This window comes from Centrocercus urophasianus, unplaced genomic scaffold (assembly GCF_019232065.1).
Source record: "Centrocercus urophasianus isolate 14NV4802_14NV808 unplaced genomic scaffold, USGS_Curo_1.0 seq_11, whole genome shotgun sequence".
NCBI classification, from domain to species: domain Eukaryota; kingdom Metazoa; phylum Chordata; class Aves; order Galliformes; family Phasianidae; genus Centrocercus; species Centrocercus urophasianus.
Window position 1 is genome coordinate 1,499,638 of NW_024884253.1, and position 21,772 is coordinate 1,521,409.

The 21,772-nt window shown below is 41.6% G+C and overlaps 1 protein-coding gene across 8 annotated transcripts in view; it reads left to right on the forward strand.

Moving 5' to 3' along the window:
* TSNARE1 (t-SNARE domain containing 1) overlaps window positions 1-21,772 on the forward strand; it is a 461,403-nt gene that overhangs the window by 9,720 nt on the left and 429,911 nt on the right. For 7 of the 8 annotated variants that reach the window (XM_042836494.1, XM_042836540.1, XM_042836525.1 and 4 more), the window contains exon 2: window positions 7,314-7,407. The gene's annotated coding sequence lies outside the window, so the exon portion shown is untranslated. Of the gene's footprint in view, window positions 1-7,313; window positions 7,408-11,812; window positions 11,922-21,772 lie in introns of all 8 variants that reach the window. The other variant, XM_042836518.1, reaches the window with a different exon arrangement.

A 21,772-nucleotide genomic window follows, 5' to 3' on the forward strand; every position in this document is an offset into this window, starting at 1 on the left:
GTGATTCCTGGGTGCTCTCCAGGGAAGAATTGGCTCCAGTGGCTGCAGAGTTGGATTGTGAAATTTATAGGTATTATCTAATAGTAAATTAGCTTAAACCAACTGCTTAAGTGCTGCTTTGACTTCTGTCTTTAACTTTGATAGATAGATTGACTGTGTGAAACCTCTCAGTGAGGAATATTGGGTAAAATATATATATTTTTGTTTTATCTTCCCGATTACTGTGTTCATGGTGACGCTACTGGAAAGGAAACTGTAATGTCTGCAAACTAAGGGTTTTAAAACAGTGGTTTTGTGTTTCTCAATCCATGACTGCCCAAGCTCATCACAAGTCAGGTGCCAGTTCTTATTTTTCTTCGGTTGTATTTCAACCAACTCAGCTATATACATAGGTGAGCAGCTGTGTGGTGTTGGAGGTAGGTAATGCACATACAGTGTGAATGTGTGGACAGAGTGGTGAGGGATGAGGTCAAGGGCAACTATTCCATGCATTGGAACCAGTAGCCAAAAATGCATGGAGTATCCCAAGTTGGAAGGGACCTACAGAGATCAGGGAGTCCAACTCCTGACTCTATAGATGAGCGCCAAAAATTCAAACCCTGTGTCTGGGAGTGTTATTGAAATGCTTCCTGAACTCCGACAGTTTGTGCGCTGTTTATGGGTTCAATTTGTTATATTTTTCTTGGACAGCTGACAAAATATTTTTGCCTGTGGAGCGTCACAGTGCCCACACCCATTGGTTAGGAGAATTGCATCTGCATCCTTTTTTTTCCCTTGCATGTGATTTCTCTGTGACTTCAGTAGTGTGTCCTTAGGTGTGTGTTGGACTTGCAGCCCGTGATGATTTGATGGGATGTATGGTCATACTTGAGTGAAGCCAACATGTCCAGCAAAGTGCTGGGAGGCTGTGAACTGGAGCTTGGTTTTCCACCTTGTATAGCACATGGAAGTTAATGTTTGAGAGGTCTTAGTTGTTTTCTGGAGAGTTCAGCTAGAATTTTCAGTTGAAATTGATTAATTAGTGTCTAATTCTGTTGAGTTTTGTATGACTATATAGATACTGCTATCAGGATGTGAATCAATATGTGGATGGTACTGTGCTTGCTTAGGGTATAAATAATGTATGAATTTCACGCAGGTTTAGTTTATTCCCTTGCTGAAAGTTGTAAGGGACAGTTCAGTAGACCTGTCCTACTAAGATGATGAGTCAGAAAAAGAATTTGAGCCCTCTGTTTATTCCAGTTACTGTGGTTCTCCAGGAATGCTAATTTGTAGATATTTGAGGAATTGAGTGCAGCCTCAGTAAGCTTGCAGGTGACACCAAGCTGGGAATGAGTGTTGATCTGCATGAGAGAAGGAAGGCCCTGCAGAGATGTTTGGACAGGCTGGATCAAGGGGCTGAGGTTAATTTTATGAGATAGAGCAAGACCAAGTGCTGGGTCCTGAAATTTGGCTACAACAAACCCATGCAGTGCTGCCAGCTTGGGGCAGTGTGGCTGGAAAAAATAGTCTATGCAGAAGAATCTGAGGGTGTTAGATGATGGCTGGCCGATCATGAACCAGCAGTGTGCCCAGGTGGCCAAGAAGACCAATGGCATCCTGTCTTGTATCAGAAGTAGTGATGCCAGCAGGAGCGGGGAATTGATTATCCCTACGTACTTGGCTCTGGTGGGGCCACACCTCGAGTACTGTGTTCAGTTGTATGAGAAGTGGCTGAGGGAACTGGGATTCTTTCTTCTCTGGAAGAGTGGTGAGGCATTGGAACAGGATGCTGAGGGAAGCAGTGGAGTGCCTAGATATGCATAGATGTGGCTCTGCAGGACATGGTTTAGTGGGCATAGTGATGATTGGACTAGAATGATCATAGGTATTTTTTCCAATCTTTATGATTCGATGGTTCTTCTGTTGTGAAGACTGGGTGTTGTTGGTCATTGACTTGTATCACAATAAATACATTTTCTCTAGGATTGGAAGCAAGGCAGTAAACAAGGCAATTTCTTTATGGTGTGTTTCAGTTATAAGCTGTCTGAAATTGTACAAATCTGTGTGTTGTAGATCCTAAAGAGAGATGAACTTCAGTGGAAATATAAGTAGATTTCTTTTTTCTGTCATGTACCATGAAAGAACCAGGTGGCTGAGACTTTATGGGAATGTTCTCTTGACTTTGATACAAGTTTTTGTTGATCATCTCATAGTTCACTTGTGTCCTTTTACTTTAATTATATATTCCAACACCGTAAGAGTTTTAAATATCAAATTTTGAGGGTGTTCTCTGCCAGAACTTCATGGTTTAAGTGCTGTTCCTGTTGGCAGGCATCTCAGGAGCTGTTGACTTCCCTTCTTCATAACCCCATCCTATTTGCTTATTTTTCCCCTTTTTAAAAATGAAACAGCATTTGATAAGATAGCAGGGTGTTCTAAGACATTACAAGAAAACATAGAAACTTAAAAAGTAGTGATCTGTAAATGCTCTAATGAATATATAACTCTGAAGATCACTGTGTCCTGCTTGCATCTCAAAGGTGATGGGCAAGTAAAAGACAAAATACATTTCTAGCTTTGCTCATGGGTGTCTTGTGTTGTCTTTGTGTCAGTCCTTTGTTGCATCTTAGTATCATTAAATATGAACTGGATTCATCTTCAAGAGCCTTTCATGTGCTGCCTTATACCCAGTTTCATTCTACGATCATTCATGACTTCTGACTTTGGAATATTCCATGTCTGTTTATTGCCCGTTGCTCTTTCCTCTTGATACATAACCAGAGAACATTTGTAGGGCTGCCCTTACTTTTCCTCAAATCTCGTTCTTTTGTTCTTACTGGCGTCACTACTTCTGATACAAGCCAAGTTGCAATTGGCCTTGGCCACCTGGGCACACTGCTGGCTCATGGTCAGCCAGCCATCATATAACACCTCCAGATCTGTTTGCATAGACTTCGAGCCACTGCTCCAATAGTTGCGTTGCCTGGGGTTGTTGTGGCCAAAGTGAAGGACTTGGCACTTGGTCTTGTTGAACTTCATCCCATTGGCCTAAGCTCATTGATCCAACCTGTCCATATCCCTCTGTAGGGCCCTCCTACCATCAGGCAGATCAATCCTTCCTGCCGACTTGGTGTCATCTGTAAACTTATTGAAAGTACACTCCGTCCTCATCCAGATCATCAATGAAGATATTGAACGGGTCAGGCCCCACTACTGACCCCTGGGAACACCAACTGTGGTCAGTCACCAGCTGGATTTAACTCCGTCTTTAGATGATCTTTAAGTTCCCCTCCAACCTAAGCCATTCTGTGATTCTATGTTATTTTTTTTTTTGGCCAGGAAAAGTTAGGCTGTCATAGTATGGTAGCACTTGAAAATCTTACAAATGGTGAAAATGGTATGGTTTTTTTTTTTTTTTTTTTTTTTTTTTGTCCTCTGACTTCCTTAGTATTGATTGTATCAGATGCTCAGTGAGGGGAAACTGAAATCATGAACTGTGATCTTGCTGGGTAGGAAACATTTTTGTAAAGCTGTGCATTTAGGCTAATTCTGTCTGCCATACAATGTGCTGAGGATTTGTGATCTTAAGCAGACATTTGACAGGTCTTAACTAGTTATGCTTTGCCTTGTCAATCAAAATTATACGCCTACCTCACTCCTTCCTACTTTCTCTCTTTTCCAGGTTTTTTATTTAGGTTGGTCATTAAAATTGCTTATAACCATAGAAACAGGAAAAACCCACCCCTTACATTACAGTTCTTTACCATGATATTCCTACACTAACATCATGTGAGTTATATACATGATGGCTTAAAAAACCCTTAGGTAGGCAGAGTTGTTGGTAATTTCTCCATACAAAAGTGTTGTTCCTCCTGATGCCAACCAAAGCCTGTGTCCCTCTTGTGTTTGTCTGCAGTGCCTAGCCCAGCATGAAAACTCCAAGGAGCAAACTTCTAACAAAAGGCAGTGGAACGGGTTGCCCAGAGAGATGATGGATGCCCTGTCCTTGCAGACATCCAAAGTCAGGCTGGACCAGGCTCTGAGTAACCTGATGTAGCTGTAGGTATCCCTGTTCACTGCAGGGGAGCTGAACTATATGACCTATGAGAGTCCTTTCCAATTTGGTGATTCTATGACAGTAGTCAGAGGGGAGGACAGATATGTGGGATATGTAGGATGGAAAGGTGGGAAGATGAGGTAAGGAGAAGATGGATCAATATTCAGCAGAGAAACCACATAGATGATGTAGTGCATACTGATAATTTCAGTCTTAGTTTTCATTCTTTGGCTGTCTGCCCAAGGCAACTCCAAGAAATGGGTATAATGTTGATAGTTGTGTAAAACTGGGCCACCAAGGATAACAGGCTAGTTTTCTGCACGGAGGAACTTGAATCACTCTTTGAGAGGATGGGATGTTGCGTGGCTTTGCTTTTTCTGGACAGTTAAAATGTGTACAGTTTTGGGTGCCACAATGTAAGAAAGACGTAAAACTATTGGAGAGCATCCAGTGGAGGGCTATGAAGATGGTTAAGGGTCTGGAGAGCAAGACATATGAAGTGTGACTGAGGTCCCTTGGATTGCTCAGCCCAGAGAATGCTCTCAGATACGGGCTTTGAGATTTGGGTGGTTCTGTATGGAGTTAGAATTTGGACTTAATGATCCATGGGGGTTCCCTCCAATTCTGGATGTTCTGTGGTTCTATGAAAATTTTGAATTGCTTCTGTAAATAAAACCAGTAAACAAAGCTTGACTCTGTGCTATGTGAAGGTGATGAAATCTGATGTTAGGAGCTGAGAACATCCTGACTTTTCAGTGCAGGACAAAAAATGGTGTCTTCATGCAGAACAGGATTGCTCCATGCAGAGTTGCTAGAGGGAAGATTTCTGACAATTTTCCTTACTTCAAGTTGCAGTAAAATCGTATGAATGTTAAAGTATTTTATAAAAAGGAAGAAGTAATTGATCAGATTAAAATAGATAACTGCAGCTGCCAGCGTTGCTGTCTATAACTTGATCGGTTTGGCTCTTTTTATGAATTATAGGAGCGTTGTAGCATATGGAAGATACGAAGAAGTGAGGCATTGGTACCTCATACTGATGGTTTCTCAGATATGTTACAGGGGAAGATGAATTTATGCAAAGGAATCTGACATATCAATGAAGCTGTTCTTCATAGAATTGTAGAATGGCTTGGGTTGGAAGGGACCTCAAGATGATTCAGTTCCAGCTCCCTACTGTGGGCAGGGCTGCCAACCACTAAGTCAAGTACTAGATGTACAGATCCAGAGGCTCTGTCTGTCTTGGCCTTGAACATCTCCAAGGATGGGGCATCCACAGCCTCTCCTGTGTCACGATACAGTAATTACAAAGAATGAAGACTTGGCATCCTTGAGAAATTGCAGCATGTCTTGCTGCTTGGAAGGTTCCCTGAATAGAGGTGTGGGTTATTCCTGAGATAGCTGGATCTGGGAGTTTCATCACTTATTCTCTTCGAAAGATGTTTTTTGACTTTTAGCCAGGGAAATAACAAGATGTTATTGTATGATGTAGCATGACAAGGTGTTGCTGAGCAACTACCAAAGTTTGTGAAGGCCTTACTTATATACTCTGTCTTCAAGAGCTGGCTCAAGGTACTGTATTTTAACTTACATAATAATGCATCGGAGCGTCTTCTGTTGGCTTTTAAGGGACTTGAAGTAGTTTGTCAAAGAATAGGAAACAGTAACTGTGTGACTCTTCTAAGAGTATAAGGAATCTCAAGGCAGGGAGCTCCTTCAGTATCCTCTGCTGCTGTTTGTGACACCCCCATGTGATTTGACATTCTCCACCATCCTGTACCATCCTGTAACAAGGAGGAATTATAAGGCTCTGATGAGTCTGAAGGCTGAGTCCTACAGCCTTCTAACCAGTCCTACATTCCAAACTAACCAACCAGCCACTTACCAGCAGTTAAGCCAGTTTACCTAGAGACCTAGAGGAGAGGGAATAATATTTCTGTGTGTTTAAGTTCACATAGAATAAAAGTGCTTTTACCTGAGTTGCCCAAACCCATCACTTCTGAAATAGTTTGTAGTGTAGTTTCATCTATTTAGAAGTATTCCCCTGGTCGTACACTGTCTTCATATTTCTTTTGTGTTTCACTGTTCAATGAGTCATTTTTCCGTCCAACATATGGTCTGAACTTCGGGTGGACATGTGTGGAGCCAGGCTCGATTATGTAGGTCCCTTCAAACTAGGGATATCCTATGATTCTGTGAACCAGTAAGGACAAAACACTCTGCAGGGTGCATGAAGCTTTTTTTTTTTTTTTTTTTCTTTAAGCATAAGAAATTTCATTGAAACGTGTTAAATTCCATTTGAATTTGAGACAAAAAAAAGGCACTATAGCAATTAGGAGAGCAATTAGATCTTTATGGATGCTGTTCTAAAATACCAGCTGTGTATTTGTTTATGTGGCTGCATTACCCCTGCCTTTGCTCTGTGCACGTGGGTGTGCACCTAGACTCTTACATGCGTAATCTCCCCAAAAGTAATAATTTTTCCTCTGAAGTGGCTGCTTATAAATGATTTTTCAGTATTCTGCTTTATAACCAGATTATCTGGCATGCATTAGACCTCTGTACAGCTTTCTGTTCCCCTGTCTTGGCGTGAATTTTGTTCCTCAGTGCTGAGACCTCTTCTACTGCTGGGTCCTGCTGGTTGTCCCAGCTGGGATGGCAGTTCAGCAGTCTCATTAGTTGCATGGCCTTTTCTTTTTGTAATGTAAAATATAGGTAAAATGCCCATGCATCCTGTTTAACAGCTGAAGATAGAATATGAGGTGTGATCTCATACCTCATAAGGAAACAACATTAGCAGGGAAACAACATTATTTGTGAAACGTGCTTTAGTGGGTATGGTGGTGATGTGTTAATGGTTGGACTAGGTATTGTTAAAGGCCTTTTCCAGTCTCAATGATTCTATGATTATCTGAAGTCACAAATTGCAGAATGTTTCCAGCTGTTTCTCGCTGGACATCATGGCATTCTGAAACCCAGGTGGAAGAGTGGTTTTCTTTCCCCCTTTTTTTCTTTTTCTTTTTTTTTAATATTCATGCTACATTGTTGTCAGAAAGATTGTGCAAACCAAAATGTAATCTTTCAGAAGTTTTTGTTGTTGTTCTTTAACAAATTCAGGGGCTGTGAAAGCCCTGAAGCAGAGTTTGAATCTAAAGATGTAGCTAATACCCTTGGTCTTGGGAATACTTGACTTCATACTGGGGGAAATGGAGCAGATAGAAGCCCGTATGTGTTTTTCCTTCTCATTTTCACTTCTTCCTTTTTCCCTACACAGAGAAGCCACTGAGACAACAAGCTTTTGGTCTGTTGTGCCTCTGCTGCCTTGTGCCAAACCAGTGGCTCCACATCGCGAGGGAATAGAAGTGTGGGTGAGTTATCTGTTGTTTTCTTTGAGTGACAACCCTTGCTGTTTCAGGTGGTTTGGTTTGGTTGCTTTCCTCTATATCTCCTGAACTCATTGGCAGTGGTGCTGTATTTTGTTGACCCAGACTTTGGAATGGGTTAGAGTAGTGGGCTCAGGATGTGTTTGCTTCTGGATGGCATCTTATGCTTCTGGAATAAGTTCACTGATTCGATTTGTTGATATTGGAGAGAAAAAAAAAACTCCATCCAGCTTCCCTTCCTTCTTGGCTGATCATGTCTGACTTGGCTGCTTCATTAAGCTCTGGGATGGCACTCATCACGCATTCGCTGACTTTGAGTTGGCTTTCTGGCCAAAGTGAGTGCTAATAGATGCTCACTGCTAGGAACAGATGGGCAGTGAGAGTTTCATTTTTCAGGACGTAACAGGCTGTATTTGTAAAACCTTTAGAGTTTTTAGCAGCAGAAGTAGTTTCCTTAAACTACATCTGTTTTTCCCACCTGGAATACCATTGTGGTAATTTGTATCATGGCTAGAACAGTTATTTCACCTACTCTAGCTTAATAGTAGGGCATCAATCTTTTCTTGGGAGTTTTTAGTGTGTGTGTCAATTCCTCCTCCATAAAACAGTTCAGAAATGAGGGAAAATATAAAGAAGGGTTTTATAGATTTTTTTTTTTCTGAATCACTTGGATAATTTGCACTTAATTCTTCCTCTGGAAATCATGATCTTTGCAACAAATCTCTGTAACAAGGATTTTCTTTCTTTACTTCTGTTTTCCGTAGCATGGGGAGAATTGGCTTGTTCCAGCCCCATTTCATATACAGCTTTGTAATGTTGAGTAAACAGTATGGAAAAGTATGCCTATTAGTGTCCTGAGTAATCACCAACAATAGAGTGAATACAAGGTTAATGAGATTAACTGCAAAAAGGAACATAAGCATTGAGGGCTCCTCTCTGCAATGCTGTAGCCAGTGGCGGCCTGGTTTCCCTTGGTGAGCTCAGCATGGGTGTAGATGCTGTACTGATTTTTGCTGCTTTTCCCCATACAATGCTTAATGAGTTCCTACTGCTGACATTTTCTTTTAGATACCATATGATATTATTAAATCCCACTCCTTGCAAGAGGGTTTGAGTGCTGCTTTTTGTATTATTTTTCTCTATTTATGTTTCTAGCAATGGGACTTGGTGAGTAGTCTGATTACCTCTTGCTGCTGCTCCTCCACTGTCTTCCCCAAGATGTGTGATACCCTCCTCCATGTCCCCTCGAGGCTGCTGGAGGAATTGGACTTAGATGATCCCAAGCTATCCCTTCCAGCCTCATCCATTCTGTGATTCAGTGCTACCACAAGAGTATCATATTCAGAAACACACTGAGATTTCTCTCTTCTTACCAAATCAAGATGGAGCTTAGGATATCATTTGCCCTTTGCCTTTCTGCTTCCGAATGGATGACCTTCATATTCTCTCCGTAAAGCCTCACAGGGAGATAAAGACCCATTCCCAAGAAAAATCATGCCTTTCTTCTACTGCATTTTCTCTTGGTTCCTTTCCCTTTTCCAGCCCTTTGGTTTAGTGGGTTTTCTGCATATGTCTATCTGCCTCTCTCATCTTCTGGCAACTAACAGCATGGTCTAAATGTCAGTGCTTCAGAATAGTTTATTTGCATTTTCTCCACCCAAAACTGCATATGCGCGGTTGACTTGAAGCTCTAGGCACCAACTCCCCTTACTGGACAGTGGACAAACTGCAGCATATATTTTTTTTAATTTCAAATGGAAGTCCCTTGACTGAGAAACCTATTTTGTTTACTCAGGATAAACTGTGTGCTTCTGACCTTAGCATTTCTGTTTATTTTTTTTCCCAGTGGTTCTGATTAAACTGTGAACCTTCAACTTAAACAATTCACACAGAATATTGGCAATGTGTGTTGCCCAAATGAATTACTCGCCTTGTAGCTTTTAAATTTGTGTTCTGTTTTATTTTATTTTTAATACTGCAGGATATTTTTTCCTGTTTCAACTGAGTAGAGTAGTGGTTTCTCTTTCCTGCCAGCTGTCCTGCACTTTGGTGTGATGAAGATTATTGTACTCTTTCACAGCTTAGCCTAGTGCTGAGATTTCCTTTTCAGAGCGCATTGCTGGAAATCAGCCTGATGACTTGACATTGCCAGAGTAAAGTGGAAGAATACTCAAGCACTCCACTCTGGGAATAAGGAGAGAGAATTCCTCAAAACTGCTGTCCAATTACTTGGTCTTGGAGAGGTCCTCTGTATTGATCATGGCATGATGGTATAATGCTTTGCTGCTATCTCACCTGCAGTACTGCATCCGGAAGTGGAGCCCTCAGTACAGGAGAGACATGGACTCTTTGAAGCATGTCCAGAGGAGGGCTACAGAAATGATCGAAGGGATGGGTCACCTCCCCTTCAAGGACAGGCTGAGAGAGCTGGAGCTTTTCAGCCTGGAGAAAAGAAGGTTCCAGGGAGATCTGAGAGTGGCCTTTCAGTATCTAAAGTGAGGCTGTAAGAAAGGGGCAGGTTCTTTAGCAGAGTCTGTTGTGATAGGACAAGGGGATACGGTTTCAAATGAAAAAAGGAGAGATTTAGACTGGATATACATAAAATGTCTTTCACAGTGAGGGTATGAGGCCCTGGAACAAGTTGCCCAGAGAGGTTGTGAATGCTCCATCCCTGGAGATGTTCAAGGTCAGTTGAATGGGACTATGAGCACCCTGGTGTAGCTGTAGATGTCCTTGTTCACTGCAGGAGAGTTAGTGTAAATGGTCTTTAAGGATTCCTTCCAATTCGGACAGTTCTGTGATCCTGTGAAGTGTTTCTGATGAGAATGCTTTGCAAGGAGTCATATGGAGCAGTGTTAGGAAGCAGAAAGTAGGTCTTCAGGTTGCTTGGTGGGGTGATCCTTCAACCCTTCCTTCCATTGTCCATTAAGCTTGGGAAATAGGGAACCAGTTGAACTCAAAGATGCCCTTGCAGTGCCAAGATTTATTCCTGTGAGTCACATTGATGGTCAGCATGCAGAGGTCTTATGCTCGTGTTCCATGGTTTCACGGTGTTGCAGGACTGTGTGATTCCTGGTACCCAGATGAGCAAGAATTTTTCAGAAGGGAAGGAATGTATTAAAATCACCACAGATCTTCTCGTAGTTTCTTTTTCAAATCTTTGCAAATAGAAGAGCAGTGGAGACAGCAAATGTGTGTATGCAGAGGAGGGATTCACAGTATTCTTGTGTTGAAGGGAAACAATTCAGCTTGTTGTGGCGTGTTTCTAATATTTGTATTTGAGCACTCAAAACTTTGCAAGTGATGGAAGGCTTCAGAAAAGTGTTTTGTTTCTTCTGAGATGGATGGTTAAGCCTTTTCTTCGTTTTTGCTTTGTGAATCCTTAAACAGCTATGCTCATCTCCTATGGAAATCATTAAAAGGTATTTATTTATTTATTTATTTTGGAAAGCGCTCGTCTTCGCCTGTTTCATGCAAAATCACTTCAATTGATCTTCCAGACGATTGAGAAGAGGGTGGAAAAGCAAATCTTTAATGCAACTTACAATTCTTTCTGGTTTTGCCTCAAAATAAGAAGCCACTTTGTTAAGATTTATGTATCTAAGCGCAATTTATGCATGCAGTGCAGCTGTGGTTTATCTGTGTATTGCAGCAGGCTGATGCAAAGAAATGCCTTCATCAATGGTATGAGCTGGTTCAGGGGAACTCCCCAACCAGCTTCCCGTGATAAATGTAGCACCAATTTCTGGCCACCCTCTTCATAATTGCTGTTGTATCTTGTTATGTTTGTGTTGGTTTTTTTTTTTTTTAAATTTAATCTACTGGAGGGTTAAAAACTAAATGATGCAAATCCATCTCTTTCTGTGCTATACTGAATCAGAATAACACTCCATTAAACCAAGATTCTTTTCTCTTAATTTTCCAGCAGTAGGGTGCTATGGAGGCAGGTGCTGAGCGTGCCTTGTCTCTGTTTCTCCCAGATACACAATACTGTATTACAGAGTTTGTGCAAACCTAGCAATTCAATACAGATTGCATGAATTGCTGAGAATTTTTTCAGCATGAGCACCTCTGTCCTGTCTATTTAATATGAAGCAAATGGGGCAATTTGATGCTGTGTTACACTTACTACCTTCTAAGTTTGGGTTCCAAGGTTCTGCACCTTCTTGGTGAATCAGGAATGTTGTGGACTAGAATCACCTTGCTTTGGCTCTGACATAGTCACACGTCGACTAAAATACAGTGTATATTGCATCTTGTTCAGTGTTAGAATCATAGGATCATTAAGGTTGAAAAGACCTCTATGATCATCAAGTCCAGCCATCCACCTACCTGTTTGTGACCATTTTTAGAAAAGAGGTGGATTATGTGCATGTTTTTTTTCTTTTAGTGCATGTGATTTCTGGCAGTATCTGGACTTGGCACAGCAGTGGTCTGTAAGAGTCAGCTGAGAGACTGTGCCTGGAAGCTGTCCCCAAAATGAGCCATACCCCATCATGGTGAGCTGAAGCAAGAACCTGATGAAGATGTATTGCAGCGTGCTGTAGGAATGACAGAGAAGACACTGAATGCTAATATCTGATTGGAAAGCTCTTACTTGCACATAGAGTAGAGCTGTACAAAAATATGTTCTGCTATTGAAGGTCCAGCTGGTAGTCATTGAGTATGAGCTGTAGGATATAAGATACTGGAAGGTAAAAGCTGTGTAAGCACAGGAAAAGAAGGATGTTTCCTGACGTGGGTAGCTTGAATTTAATTTGTGTTGATGAATTCTTGCAGTTTGGAGGGTGGAAGCAAAGGCTGGCTGGAGACTTTTTGAATAGTAGGTCCAGAGGAAATCTTATGTTGCAGAAGGGTGGCTTTAGGGAGTCTGCAGCCTGGCAAACTGCAGAGATGTGGACTGCAGGGTTATTGGCAGTGTCCTATGCTGGTGAATTTCTCTGTGCAATTAAGTTAAAATATGTGGAAGAGATTAAACTTTTTAGTTGTGTAAAGACTGCAAGTAAGTGGAAACCCTGTACTGAAATAGCTTTTGATATTTGTTTGAAAAATGCTGCATGACATACCTTAAGAGTGCAATTTTAATATATTTTTCAATCCCTCTTTTTTAACATTGAGTTTGATTTGAATATGGGAGGTCTGTGGCTTCCAGTGTGAGAATTAACAAAAGCCTGAAAGAAAAGGTGTTGCATCATTCCAAACCACTTCATGGGAGGTGATGGAGTCATCATTCCTGAAGGTGTTCAAAAAATGTATAGATGTGGCAGTGAGAAATATGGTTAGTGAGCATGGTGGTGGTGGGTTGGTAGTTGGATTAGATGATCTCAGAGATCTTTTCCAACCTTAGTGATTCAATGATTCTTTGATTCTATAACTCAGGTGGGATGCTGTGTCCACTCTGTACTTCTCATTCCATCTGTATTGCCTTTCCTTTGCTGTGGAGATGGTGTCATTATGTATTAGCCAGTTCAGTAAACTTGCTATTGCTGCTGTTCGGAAAATGAAATGAAATACAGAGTGAATTACATGTTTGTAAAAGGCATTAAAAGCTGCAGCTACAGGTTTGCATCTTGGCATTGGAAAAAGCTGAGATGGAAATAGGATGGGAAGCAGCTGAGAAGCTGCAGCACGTGTCCTAGAGGAATGCATTGCCATACATCCTGTATTTATGGTAAAGCTGAGCTGGCCAAAGATGTTGCAGGAACAAGAGGTAAAAAAAGACCTAAAAAAAAAAAAAAAAGAAAACCAAACGCCAAAAAGACCTCATGTTTCTCAGCATCATGAAAATGGTTGTAAAAAACTTTTTTTCTCAACTGTGATGCATAAATAATGTATGAGATGCCCAAGGGCTTTCTCCCAATGGGAGATTAATAGTTTTCCCGGGATGTCCTGCTCTTGTGACTTGTCCATGCAGAGCTAAAAAGGCCAGGTGATCCTCTTCAAGCCACGTGACCACTGTTGAGAGATGCAGGGTTATATATCAGGGTTATTCTGGTCACCTGGTAGAGCTTGGAGCATCCCAACCCAGATAGTGGACCCACAGCACTGTCATGGTGGGAGCAGGACATTGAACTACCGTGATTACTGACACTGAACAGTTAATTTGGGTCATTATTAATTTAATTTGGTATTTAGTCATGGTTCTGCTGGGAAACAACAAAGGTCTTAGTGTGTATCTGGAACACACTGCTGAGCTGCAGGTCAGTATGGATCAGTTCCTCCTTCTTATGGATGTGTAGGGCCTCAGCCAGAGGTTTGATTTCAGTTTTATTCTCTGTCTGTCCTTTTTCTGCTGGCTGGGCTTGGTGCTGCTCTTGCCACCTTTTCTTCAGAAATCTCTCTCAGCTCAGCTTGCTTTTTTTAGCAGCATGCTTTCATCATTTATTATACTAAAGGCGCTCCCGCAATGGAGGAGGTTTTGGCTGTTATTTTTAACTGAATGTTTCATTGATCTGATTTACAGCATGAGCTGCTGGCTGCTGAATTAGAGGGAGAGTGGAGAGCCAAGCGTGGTGTGGGGCAGGGAAGGAGCAGTGTGGGAAGGTCCTAACTTATCTCCCTTGTCGGAGCTAATGCATCGTGGAGGCGCAGCTCAAAGGTGCAGTTTCACATCACTTTAAGCCAATATAAGATTATTTTTTTTTTTGTATTTTTCTTAAAGGCTTCCATTGCCTTCACCCTCTTTTATTGCCAGTATTGGCATCCGTATGTTTGTGTGGTGAGCCAATTCCATCGTTTGATTTGTTCAAAATGAAAGGGACTTGGTGTTTGGCTAGAAGAGCTGTGGAAGGGTTTTAGTGTCTGAAGGAGGGCTATAAGAAAAATGGGAACAGACTTTTTAGCAAGCCCTGTTGTGACAGGACAAAGGGAAATGGTTTCATACTAAAAGAGGGGAGATTTAGATTGAATACGACTGGAAGAAATTTTTTATGCTAACGGTGATGAAGCATTGGAACAGGTTGCCCAGAGAGGTGGTGGATGGGTTTCCCCATCCACGGAGACATTCAAGATCAGGCTGGATGGGGCTCTGAGCTCCCTGATCTACCTGTAGGTGACCCTATTTATTGCAGGGGAGTTGGACTAGATGGTCTTTAATGGTCCCTTTCCAACTCAAACAATTCTTAATTTTTAACTCTGTGGGTTTGATTAATCTTGCCTGCATCCGTAGCTGAAGAGAGATTGAGCCATCATAGCGTGGAATAACCTTGGCTGGTATGATGGGACCTTGTTTGGTGTGTGATACCAAAGGTAGATTATTCTGGGCAGTGACATTGCCCATGGTGCAGAGAGTGGAGTGCCCATTATTGTACAAACCAGAACTAGGAGTACCTGAAACCTTTAATGACATATCAGCATGTTCAGCTTGGTTCTGACCAAGTGCATGAATAAAAGGAGAAGCCTGAGGAATGGGTTATTTTTCTACTTGGTGAACCAGAAAATTAAATACAAACACAGCGTGTGGGTCCAGGGTATGAAAGTGAGAACAAATGAGCACTGTTAGGTTGTTTTCAGAAGTGGAATTTATCTTTTGAAAGTCTGAAGTCTCTCACTTCCTTTAAGGCTTTCTCCTGTTGGTGTCTTTATGCTTTTTCCACTTTAGTAGGTTGGCTGAGTTAATCACATCAGAGAGAAGAGTACAGATCACTGATCTGGGCTTTTCTTCTCCACCCAACCATCAGTGAACTTGTTCATGAAGCACATAAGAGCTTAATATCTCAATGTCCACAAGGAAAACAGAGGAAAATTCAACAATTACCTATTTTTTGTGGGATCATTCAGTTGAATGGTTAGTGCATCCAGTCAACCAGTCAGTAAGTGTATAGGTCTAGATTATTCATCTGTGCTGCTTGCTGCTTGTCTGGTACTTGGAAGGATACTTTGGAGAGGGAATTGAAAAATGAGTGGGAATTGAAGATGTGGTGGCAAAACATCCATGGATATATGTTGATACAGAGCAAGATAGTGGAGTCATTGTGGCAGAGGGAGTGTTGTAAGAGATGAGAGCAGGGATCTTGGAGTCAGAGCATATCCTGAGTTAGAGGTGGCGTGTAAGTATCACTGAGACCAATTTCTGGCTCCACACAGAACTAGCTAAAATCCAGTCTGAGAGTGTTATCCAAATGCTCGTGAAATCCAGCAGCTTGGGGCCATGACAATGCGGTGGGGTGCATGTTCCATGCTCACCACCTTCTGGTGAGGATGCTTGTCATGACACCCAGCCTGACCTTCCCCTGTCACAACTCATTGTATCCTTTGTCCTCCTCTGGACCCCTAACCAAAGAAATTGTGGTCCCAGAGAACCCAGATATGCAGAGTAGCTCCTCTGTGAGGTCGTGGTAACTGTCATAAAAGCATAGAATGGCTTAGGTTGGAGGGACCTCAAAGATCATCTAGCTCCAGCTCTCCTGCTGTGGGCAGGGTTGCCAGGTACTAGATCAGGATGCCCAGGGATGTTGGATTTTAAGTTGCTTGGTGGTAAGACTGTGTATGTTGGTGATCCATGCTGGAAAATAAATTGAGGCTTAGCCTGCCCTGAAGGCTCCGGGGAGACCTCATCATGGCGTTCCAATATTTGAAGGGAGCGTATAAACAGGAGAGAGAACAGCTGTTTACAAGGGTGGATAGAGATAGGACAAGGGGGAATGGTTTTAAACTGAGACAGGGGAGGTTTAGGTTAGATATTAGAAGGAAGTTTTTCACTCAGAGGGTGGTGACACACTGGAACAGGTTGCCCAAGGAGGTTGTGGATGCCCCATCCCTGGAGGCATTCAAAGCCAGGCTGGATGTGGCTCTGGGCAGCCTGGTCTGGTGTTCGGTGGCCCTGCAGATAGCAATGGAGTTTAAACTAGATGATCATTGTGGTTCTTTTCAACCCAGGCCATTCTATGATTTTATGCCCTCAGCGTGCAACTCTCGGCTGGACACTGAGGTGTCAAGGAGAAAACACTGAAGAGTGACACAGTGCTGTCTCTTTAGTTGCCTGTTGATTTGCAGTGTAGACCTCCATTCTTCCAACAAGAGCACATAAAGAATTTCTCATTTTCTTGAGAAACTGTGTTTTCATCAGATTTCAGTGTTCAGAGGGAAAGGAATGAACTCTTCACTTGATCTCCTGTAGGATTTACAAAAAGGCTGAGAGCTTAACCCAGGCAGCTCAGGAAAGTGATCATCTGTACTCTTTGAAGGAAGATCCCGACTGCTGACACTTCTACATTTAAAAGGAATGAGCCAGTTGGGAGAAAGGAGATGACTCAAACCTGTTTGTCATTGTATACATGGCTTTGGTGAGGAGGTGTCACAACAGGTGCTACTACGGATGGCACCAGTGCAAGTCTCAGATGCTTCATCTCAGGATCTTCTGAGCCTCTGAAGATGACTGTGCTCACATATGTCTGGGGAGAGGAGGGGTCTTGTGTACTGTCTGCTTGTTCTCTTCTCTGGATGCCCAAGTGATCTTCTTTCTCTTTTGAGATGTTATTCGTAAACTGCTGTTACCTTTTACTGACTTCAATTTACTAGCAACCTTTCTTCCAGCCTGAATGCAGCATTCTTGGTACAGTGAAAAATATATACTGTCTTAAATTATACCTCTCACCTTTCATCCATCTCGGTTTCATTTTGCAGAAAGATCATGCATTATCATTTCTAGTTTGCTTCTTGAATTAAGAACGGTCATAAATAAATACAACTCATGGAAACTGGAGAGCAGGCAATGCTTTGACTTGTGAAATATATGAAAAACAAGAACTTTTTTTTTAGTTCTTCTTCACCTAAGCCTTGGATAGGCCTCTTTGCACTCTGTTACCTATCTTTTCAGGAGCTGTAGGCAAATATGCTTATGTCAGCTGATTTGTTCATCTGACAACTGGAAATGACAATTTACGTTCACAACTATAATACAGTAATTGTGCATGCAATAATTATGGTGGTGAATTGAATTAAACCCAGCTGGTGACTGGTCACAAGTGATGTTCCCCAACAGTTGGTATTAGAGCCTATCTGTTCAATCTTTAATGATTGCCTAGACAAGGGAATTGAGCATACCCTCAGTAAGTTTGCAGATGACATTGAGCTGGGAGGAAGTGTTGATCTGCCTGGGGTAGGATGGCCCTTCAGAGGGATCTGGACAAGCTGGATTGCTGGGCTGTGGCCAGTGGGATGAAGTTCAGCAAGACCAAATGCCAGATCCTGCACTTCTGGCACAACAATCCTAGGCAGTGCTACAGGCTTGGGGCAGAATGGCTGGAAGACTGTGTGGAAGAGATTCAGGGGGGAGATTCAGGTTGGATGTTAGGAAGAATTTCTCCTCTGAAAGGGCAGACATGCTAGAATGAGCTGCCCAGGGAGGTGGTTGAGTCACAGTCTCTGGAAGTGTTGAAGAAACGTTTAGTTGTAGTACAGAGGGACATAGGTTAGTGGGGAAATATTGGTGGTATGTGAAGGGTTGGACTAGGTGGTCTTGGAGATCTTTTTCAACTGTGGTGACTAGTTATGATTTGGTTAGAAGCTGAACTAATGCAAACTGCCATGCATACGCACTGTTGCATCCTCCTGCACCTGGGATATTTCCATCCCTATGAGATGACTTTTGATTGGAAAACGTGCAGCTGTGTTGCTGTATTTCCCTTAGTAATCTCTGTCACTCCCTTAATTTTTACATTCACCTTTAGTAAAAGGGCTGTTGGGATCCAGCGGTGTTGGCAGTAACTGATTTTACTCTGACTTGACTGTGAATAAGGCTATGCATTGGATATATCAGAAGTACTGAAAATAAAAAGGCAAGTTTTTGCAATGGATCATTTAGGTTTAATTTTGAATTACAGCTGCATAATCAGTTAACTGATTCAATTGAATTACATATTTCATAGAACTATTAAGGTTGGAAAGACCACTAAGATCATCTCATCATCAACCAACCATCAACCTATCACCAGCATCTGTATCATGAGCCTCAAAGGGAAGATTTCCATCTGCTCTCAGTGTTCCATCTTCTGAAGAGCAGAAGATGCCTGATCTCCTGCAGATGTATCTTTCATCTCCTGACACAATTAATTTCCCAGTTTCCCAATCAGGCTGTAGCTGGCCAGTAAGAGCTTTGTGTTACAGGAGCGGTTGAAGTAACTGAGCAATGGGACTCAGAGATGGGAAAGTAAGCATGATGCACTGATGAAGATCCACCACCATAATTCTTTCTGGTGAAGGCTGGGAAGGCTGATATACTGGTATCTATCACTCTCAAGAGCATGGGTGGCCATTTCATTTTGCAAATAATGGAAACTAAAGGATAAGCAAGTGGAGGTGGTGCCATGGAACAAGTAGTACTTTTCTATCTCTTCCTGATCTTCTATGACTTCTGCATCTCTTGTGAGGCAGCGTCTCCTCAACTTTTGGTAGCCTATTTGTGGAAGTACTTGGGAACATACTCTCCTACATATTCTCCCATCTGTCTCTTTCCAAAACTCACTGGCCTTGCTGTATACTTAAGAATAGACTTGCTTTCTGCATTATACTGAGAAGGCAGCTAAGAATTTATTTTTTGACCCTCATGCGTTTTGGTGGTAATATTTTTAGTATCTTGGTTGTTTGTGAGTTGATTCCTAGTTTGTCCCCTCCCCCCCCCCCGAAGTGCAGAGGGGAAAACACAATTAGCGTCTTCATCAAAAAAGATAATTCATGGTGTTCTGTTACCCAGACCAGGTTGCATGAGAGCCCTTTTCATGGTACTTAATAATCATTCTGCATTGCTTATAAAAAAAACTTTTTCAAGAATGGATGAACTATGCTTGTGGTATTCATCAATCTGCAGGAATTTACAGTCGCTTGGCTTTTCTGACCCTGATAAAATAAGCATGTGAAAAAGAAACTTGGAATATTACCTTTCCCTTCACCTCCTAAAAATGAGAAATACAGAAGAAGAGATTTGTTTCTCCGTAAACAAGATTATTATTTATTTTATTAACTTCCCCTCTGTATTAGTGATTAGATGGTCTTTTTCTTCTTCCTCCCCCCCCCACTTATTCCATCTTAAATTAGCTGACAGATGACTGGGAAAAGCCTTTTAAAAATGGTGCAAAAGCATCTTGAATGATCCTAAGATTGTAGGGTACAGAAAAAGCTTCCATAAAAATATATCCTTTTAGGGGGTGTTTTATATATATACATATATATGTATATATATATATAGGAACAAATTCAGCTGTGCAACTTTGACATGGATTAGCATCTGGCTTTCTGAAGGCTTAATGGTGCCTTTAATTATAAGCAGTCTAGGTATTGGCTAGTGACACATTGGTTTCATTTAGCTCCAGAATCGCTCTTATGGATTGTTACCACTGTGCTCAAAAGAAGAGAAAGTAATGCTATGATAGGTGAGTACTGTGACAATTTTTTTGCCAACTTCCTGATGGTTAACTATTAAGCCTGTCTTAAGCATTGTGTTACAACTTAGTTATAACAGTGTTGGCTGGCCCCGTAAATCTCCCTCACTGTCCTTTGGAGGCTTGTGTTGTTGGTCATTACATCCCATACTACAGTTCAGTTACTTAAAAAATGTCACTTATCTCTTGAATACCCTGACTTTTTTTTTCCATGGTAGAAAAGATTTTGATCATATGAGGGAGGAAACAAAGAGGTTCCACATCTGTCTGCCCCAAAACTTTCTTACTGAGGAACTTTCTTTGCTATGTTTGGTGTCAGTCTGTTTTCTAAATAGAATTCATCTCTTCAGTGTGTCGTAGAATCATAGAATGGCCTGGGTTGAAAAGGACTGCAATGATCATCTAGCATAAACTCCACTGCTATGTTGGCAGGGTTGTCAACCACAAGACCAGGCTGCCCAGAGCCACATCGAGCCTGGGGCATTGAATACATCCTCCTTTCTTCTCCATCACCGTACGTGAGAAGTGTTTTTTTTTTGTTTGTCTCACATCTTTACTTCTTTATATCTCCTCTATTAAAAAGAACAAGCTCCTAATGAGGCAGCTCTGCTAATTTTACCTACTAACGTTATAATAATCCTCCAATTATTCTCTTATTTCCTTTTCATCCTGTTGCTTTTCAGTGAGTAGCAGCCTTGGGCAAAGTTACTGTTTAGGTGCTGGTTGTGAGATGTAGTTCCTTTTTATTAGCTTCATTTTGTGAAAGGAGCATGCATGTTGTAACACTTCTCCATTGTGCATCACTTTGCATTTATTGAGCTTGGCGTTACTAATTCTCGGCAATACGAAAAAAATTCACAAATGCTTTGCTTAAGAGGAAAGAGTCAACTTGCATGTTTAAGCCGTTGGTTAATTAGCATTTGGAGCTTTAAATGCTGAAGTCATGACCTGAGAAAAGACATTTGGGATTCTTGATGGAAGCATCCCTGTCATAGCCATGAGACCTGGAGTCTTCTGGAGCTCATGCATCACCCTGTTTTTCAGCTTGCTTCTCTGCTGCTTGCCATGCTTTATCTGCATCGTAGAATCATAGAATGGCTTGTGTTGAAAAGGACCTCAAAGATCATCTAGTTTCAATCCCCCTGCCATTAAAGAAACTTAGTGGAAAGTTTTCTCCTGTTGGTAGTTCTAAAATATAGCCAGGAGAATTAGATGTGTTGGAGTCACAACATGGAGAGAGGGCTGTTGTTTAGAACAGTAGTTGTTATATTCTTCTGCAGAAAGCATCTCAGAGGTGTGATAATTCCCAGTTATTTGCAGGTGACTATCCCTGTATATTTGCTGATTAGAGTGAGAAGTCATTTGTGTGTTCCAGTAACAGACAGTGGGCTTGGCCAAGTGGCCAGATCCCAGTTGGAAGTTGTGACACCAGCTACTAAGATATTTTTTTCTGCTTTCAAACAAACATGGCAATTTGAAGGATCCTCAGTGTTTCTTCAGTGTCTTTCATCCTTTGATCTCAGAACACTTCATTTATTCAGCCTCCTGGCAAATTTGCTTGGAAGGGAAGTATTGAGAGAGAATAATTTATAGGACTTTGTGGCATGGTGCCATTTTGTTACCATGTAATTGCGCTTGAAATATTCAGTAGAACATTGTTCTTGAGTTAACGGAGAAGACTGTTGTTGGGCTACATCCCTTGTGATTTTTTTCTTCCATTGTGAAGTCTTCTTGCTGCGTGTGAGATCAATAAATGATTATATCTGTGTTCTTGATAGTTGCTATCAGAAGTGGTGAGCTTCAGTCAAAATATTTGTTGTTCTTTTTTCCCCACATAGGGCTATTTGATTAGTTTGTGCTTATATTTTTTCCTTTTCTCTTTAAATAATCCTAAAATCTGGATACGGATTGTTTTCTTCTGCATCCCCGCTGGAGAAAACATCTATTTCCATAAATAATAAAATGTTCTTGCC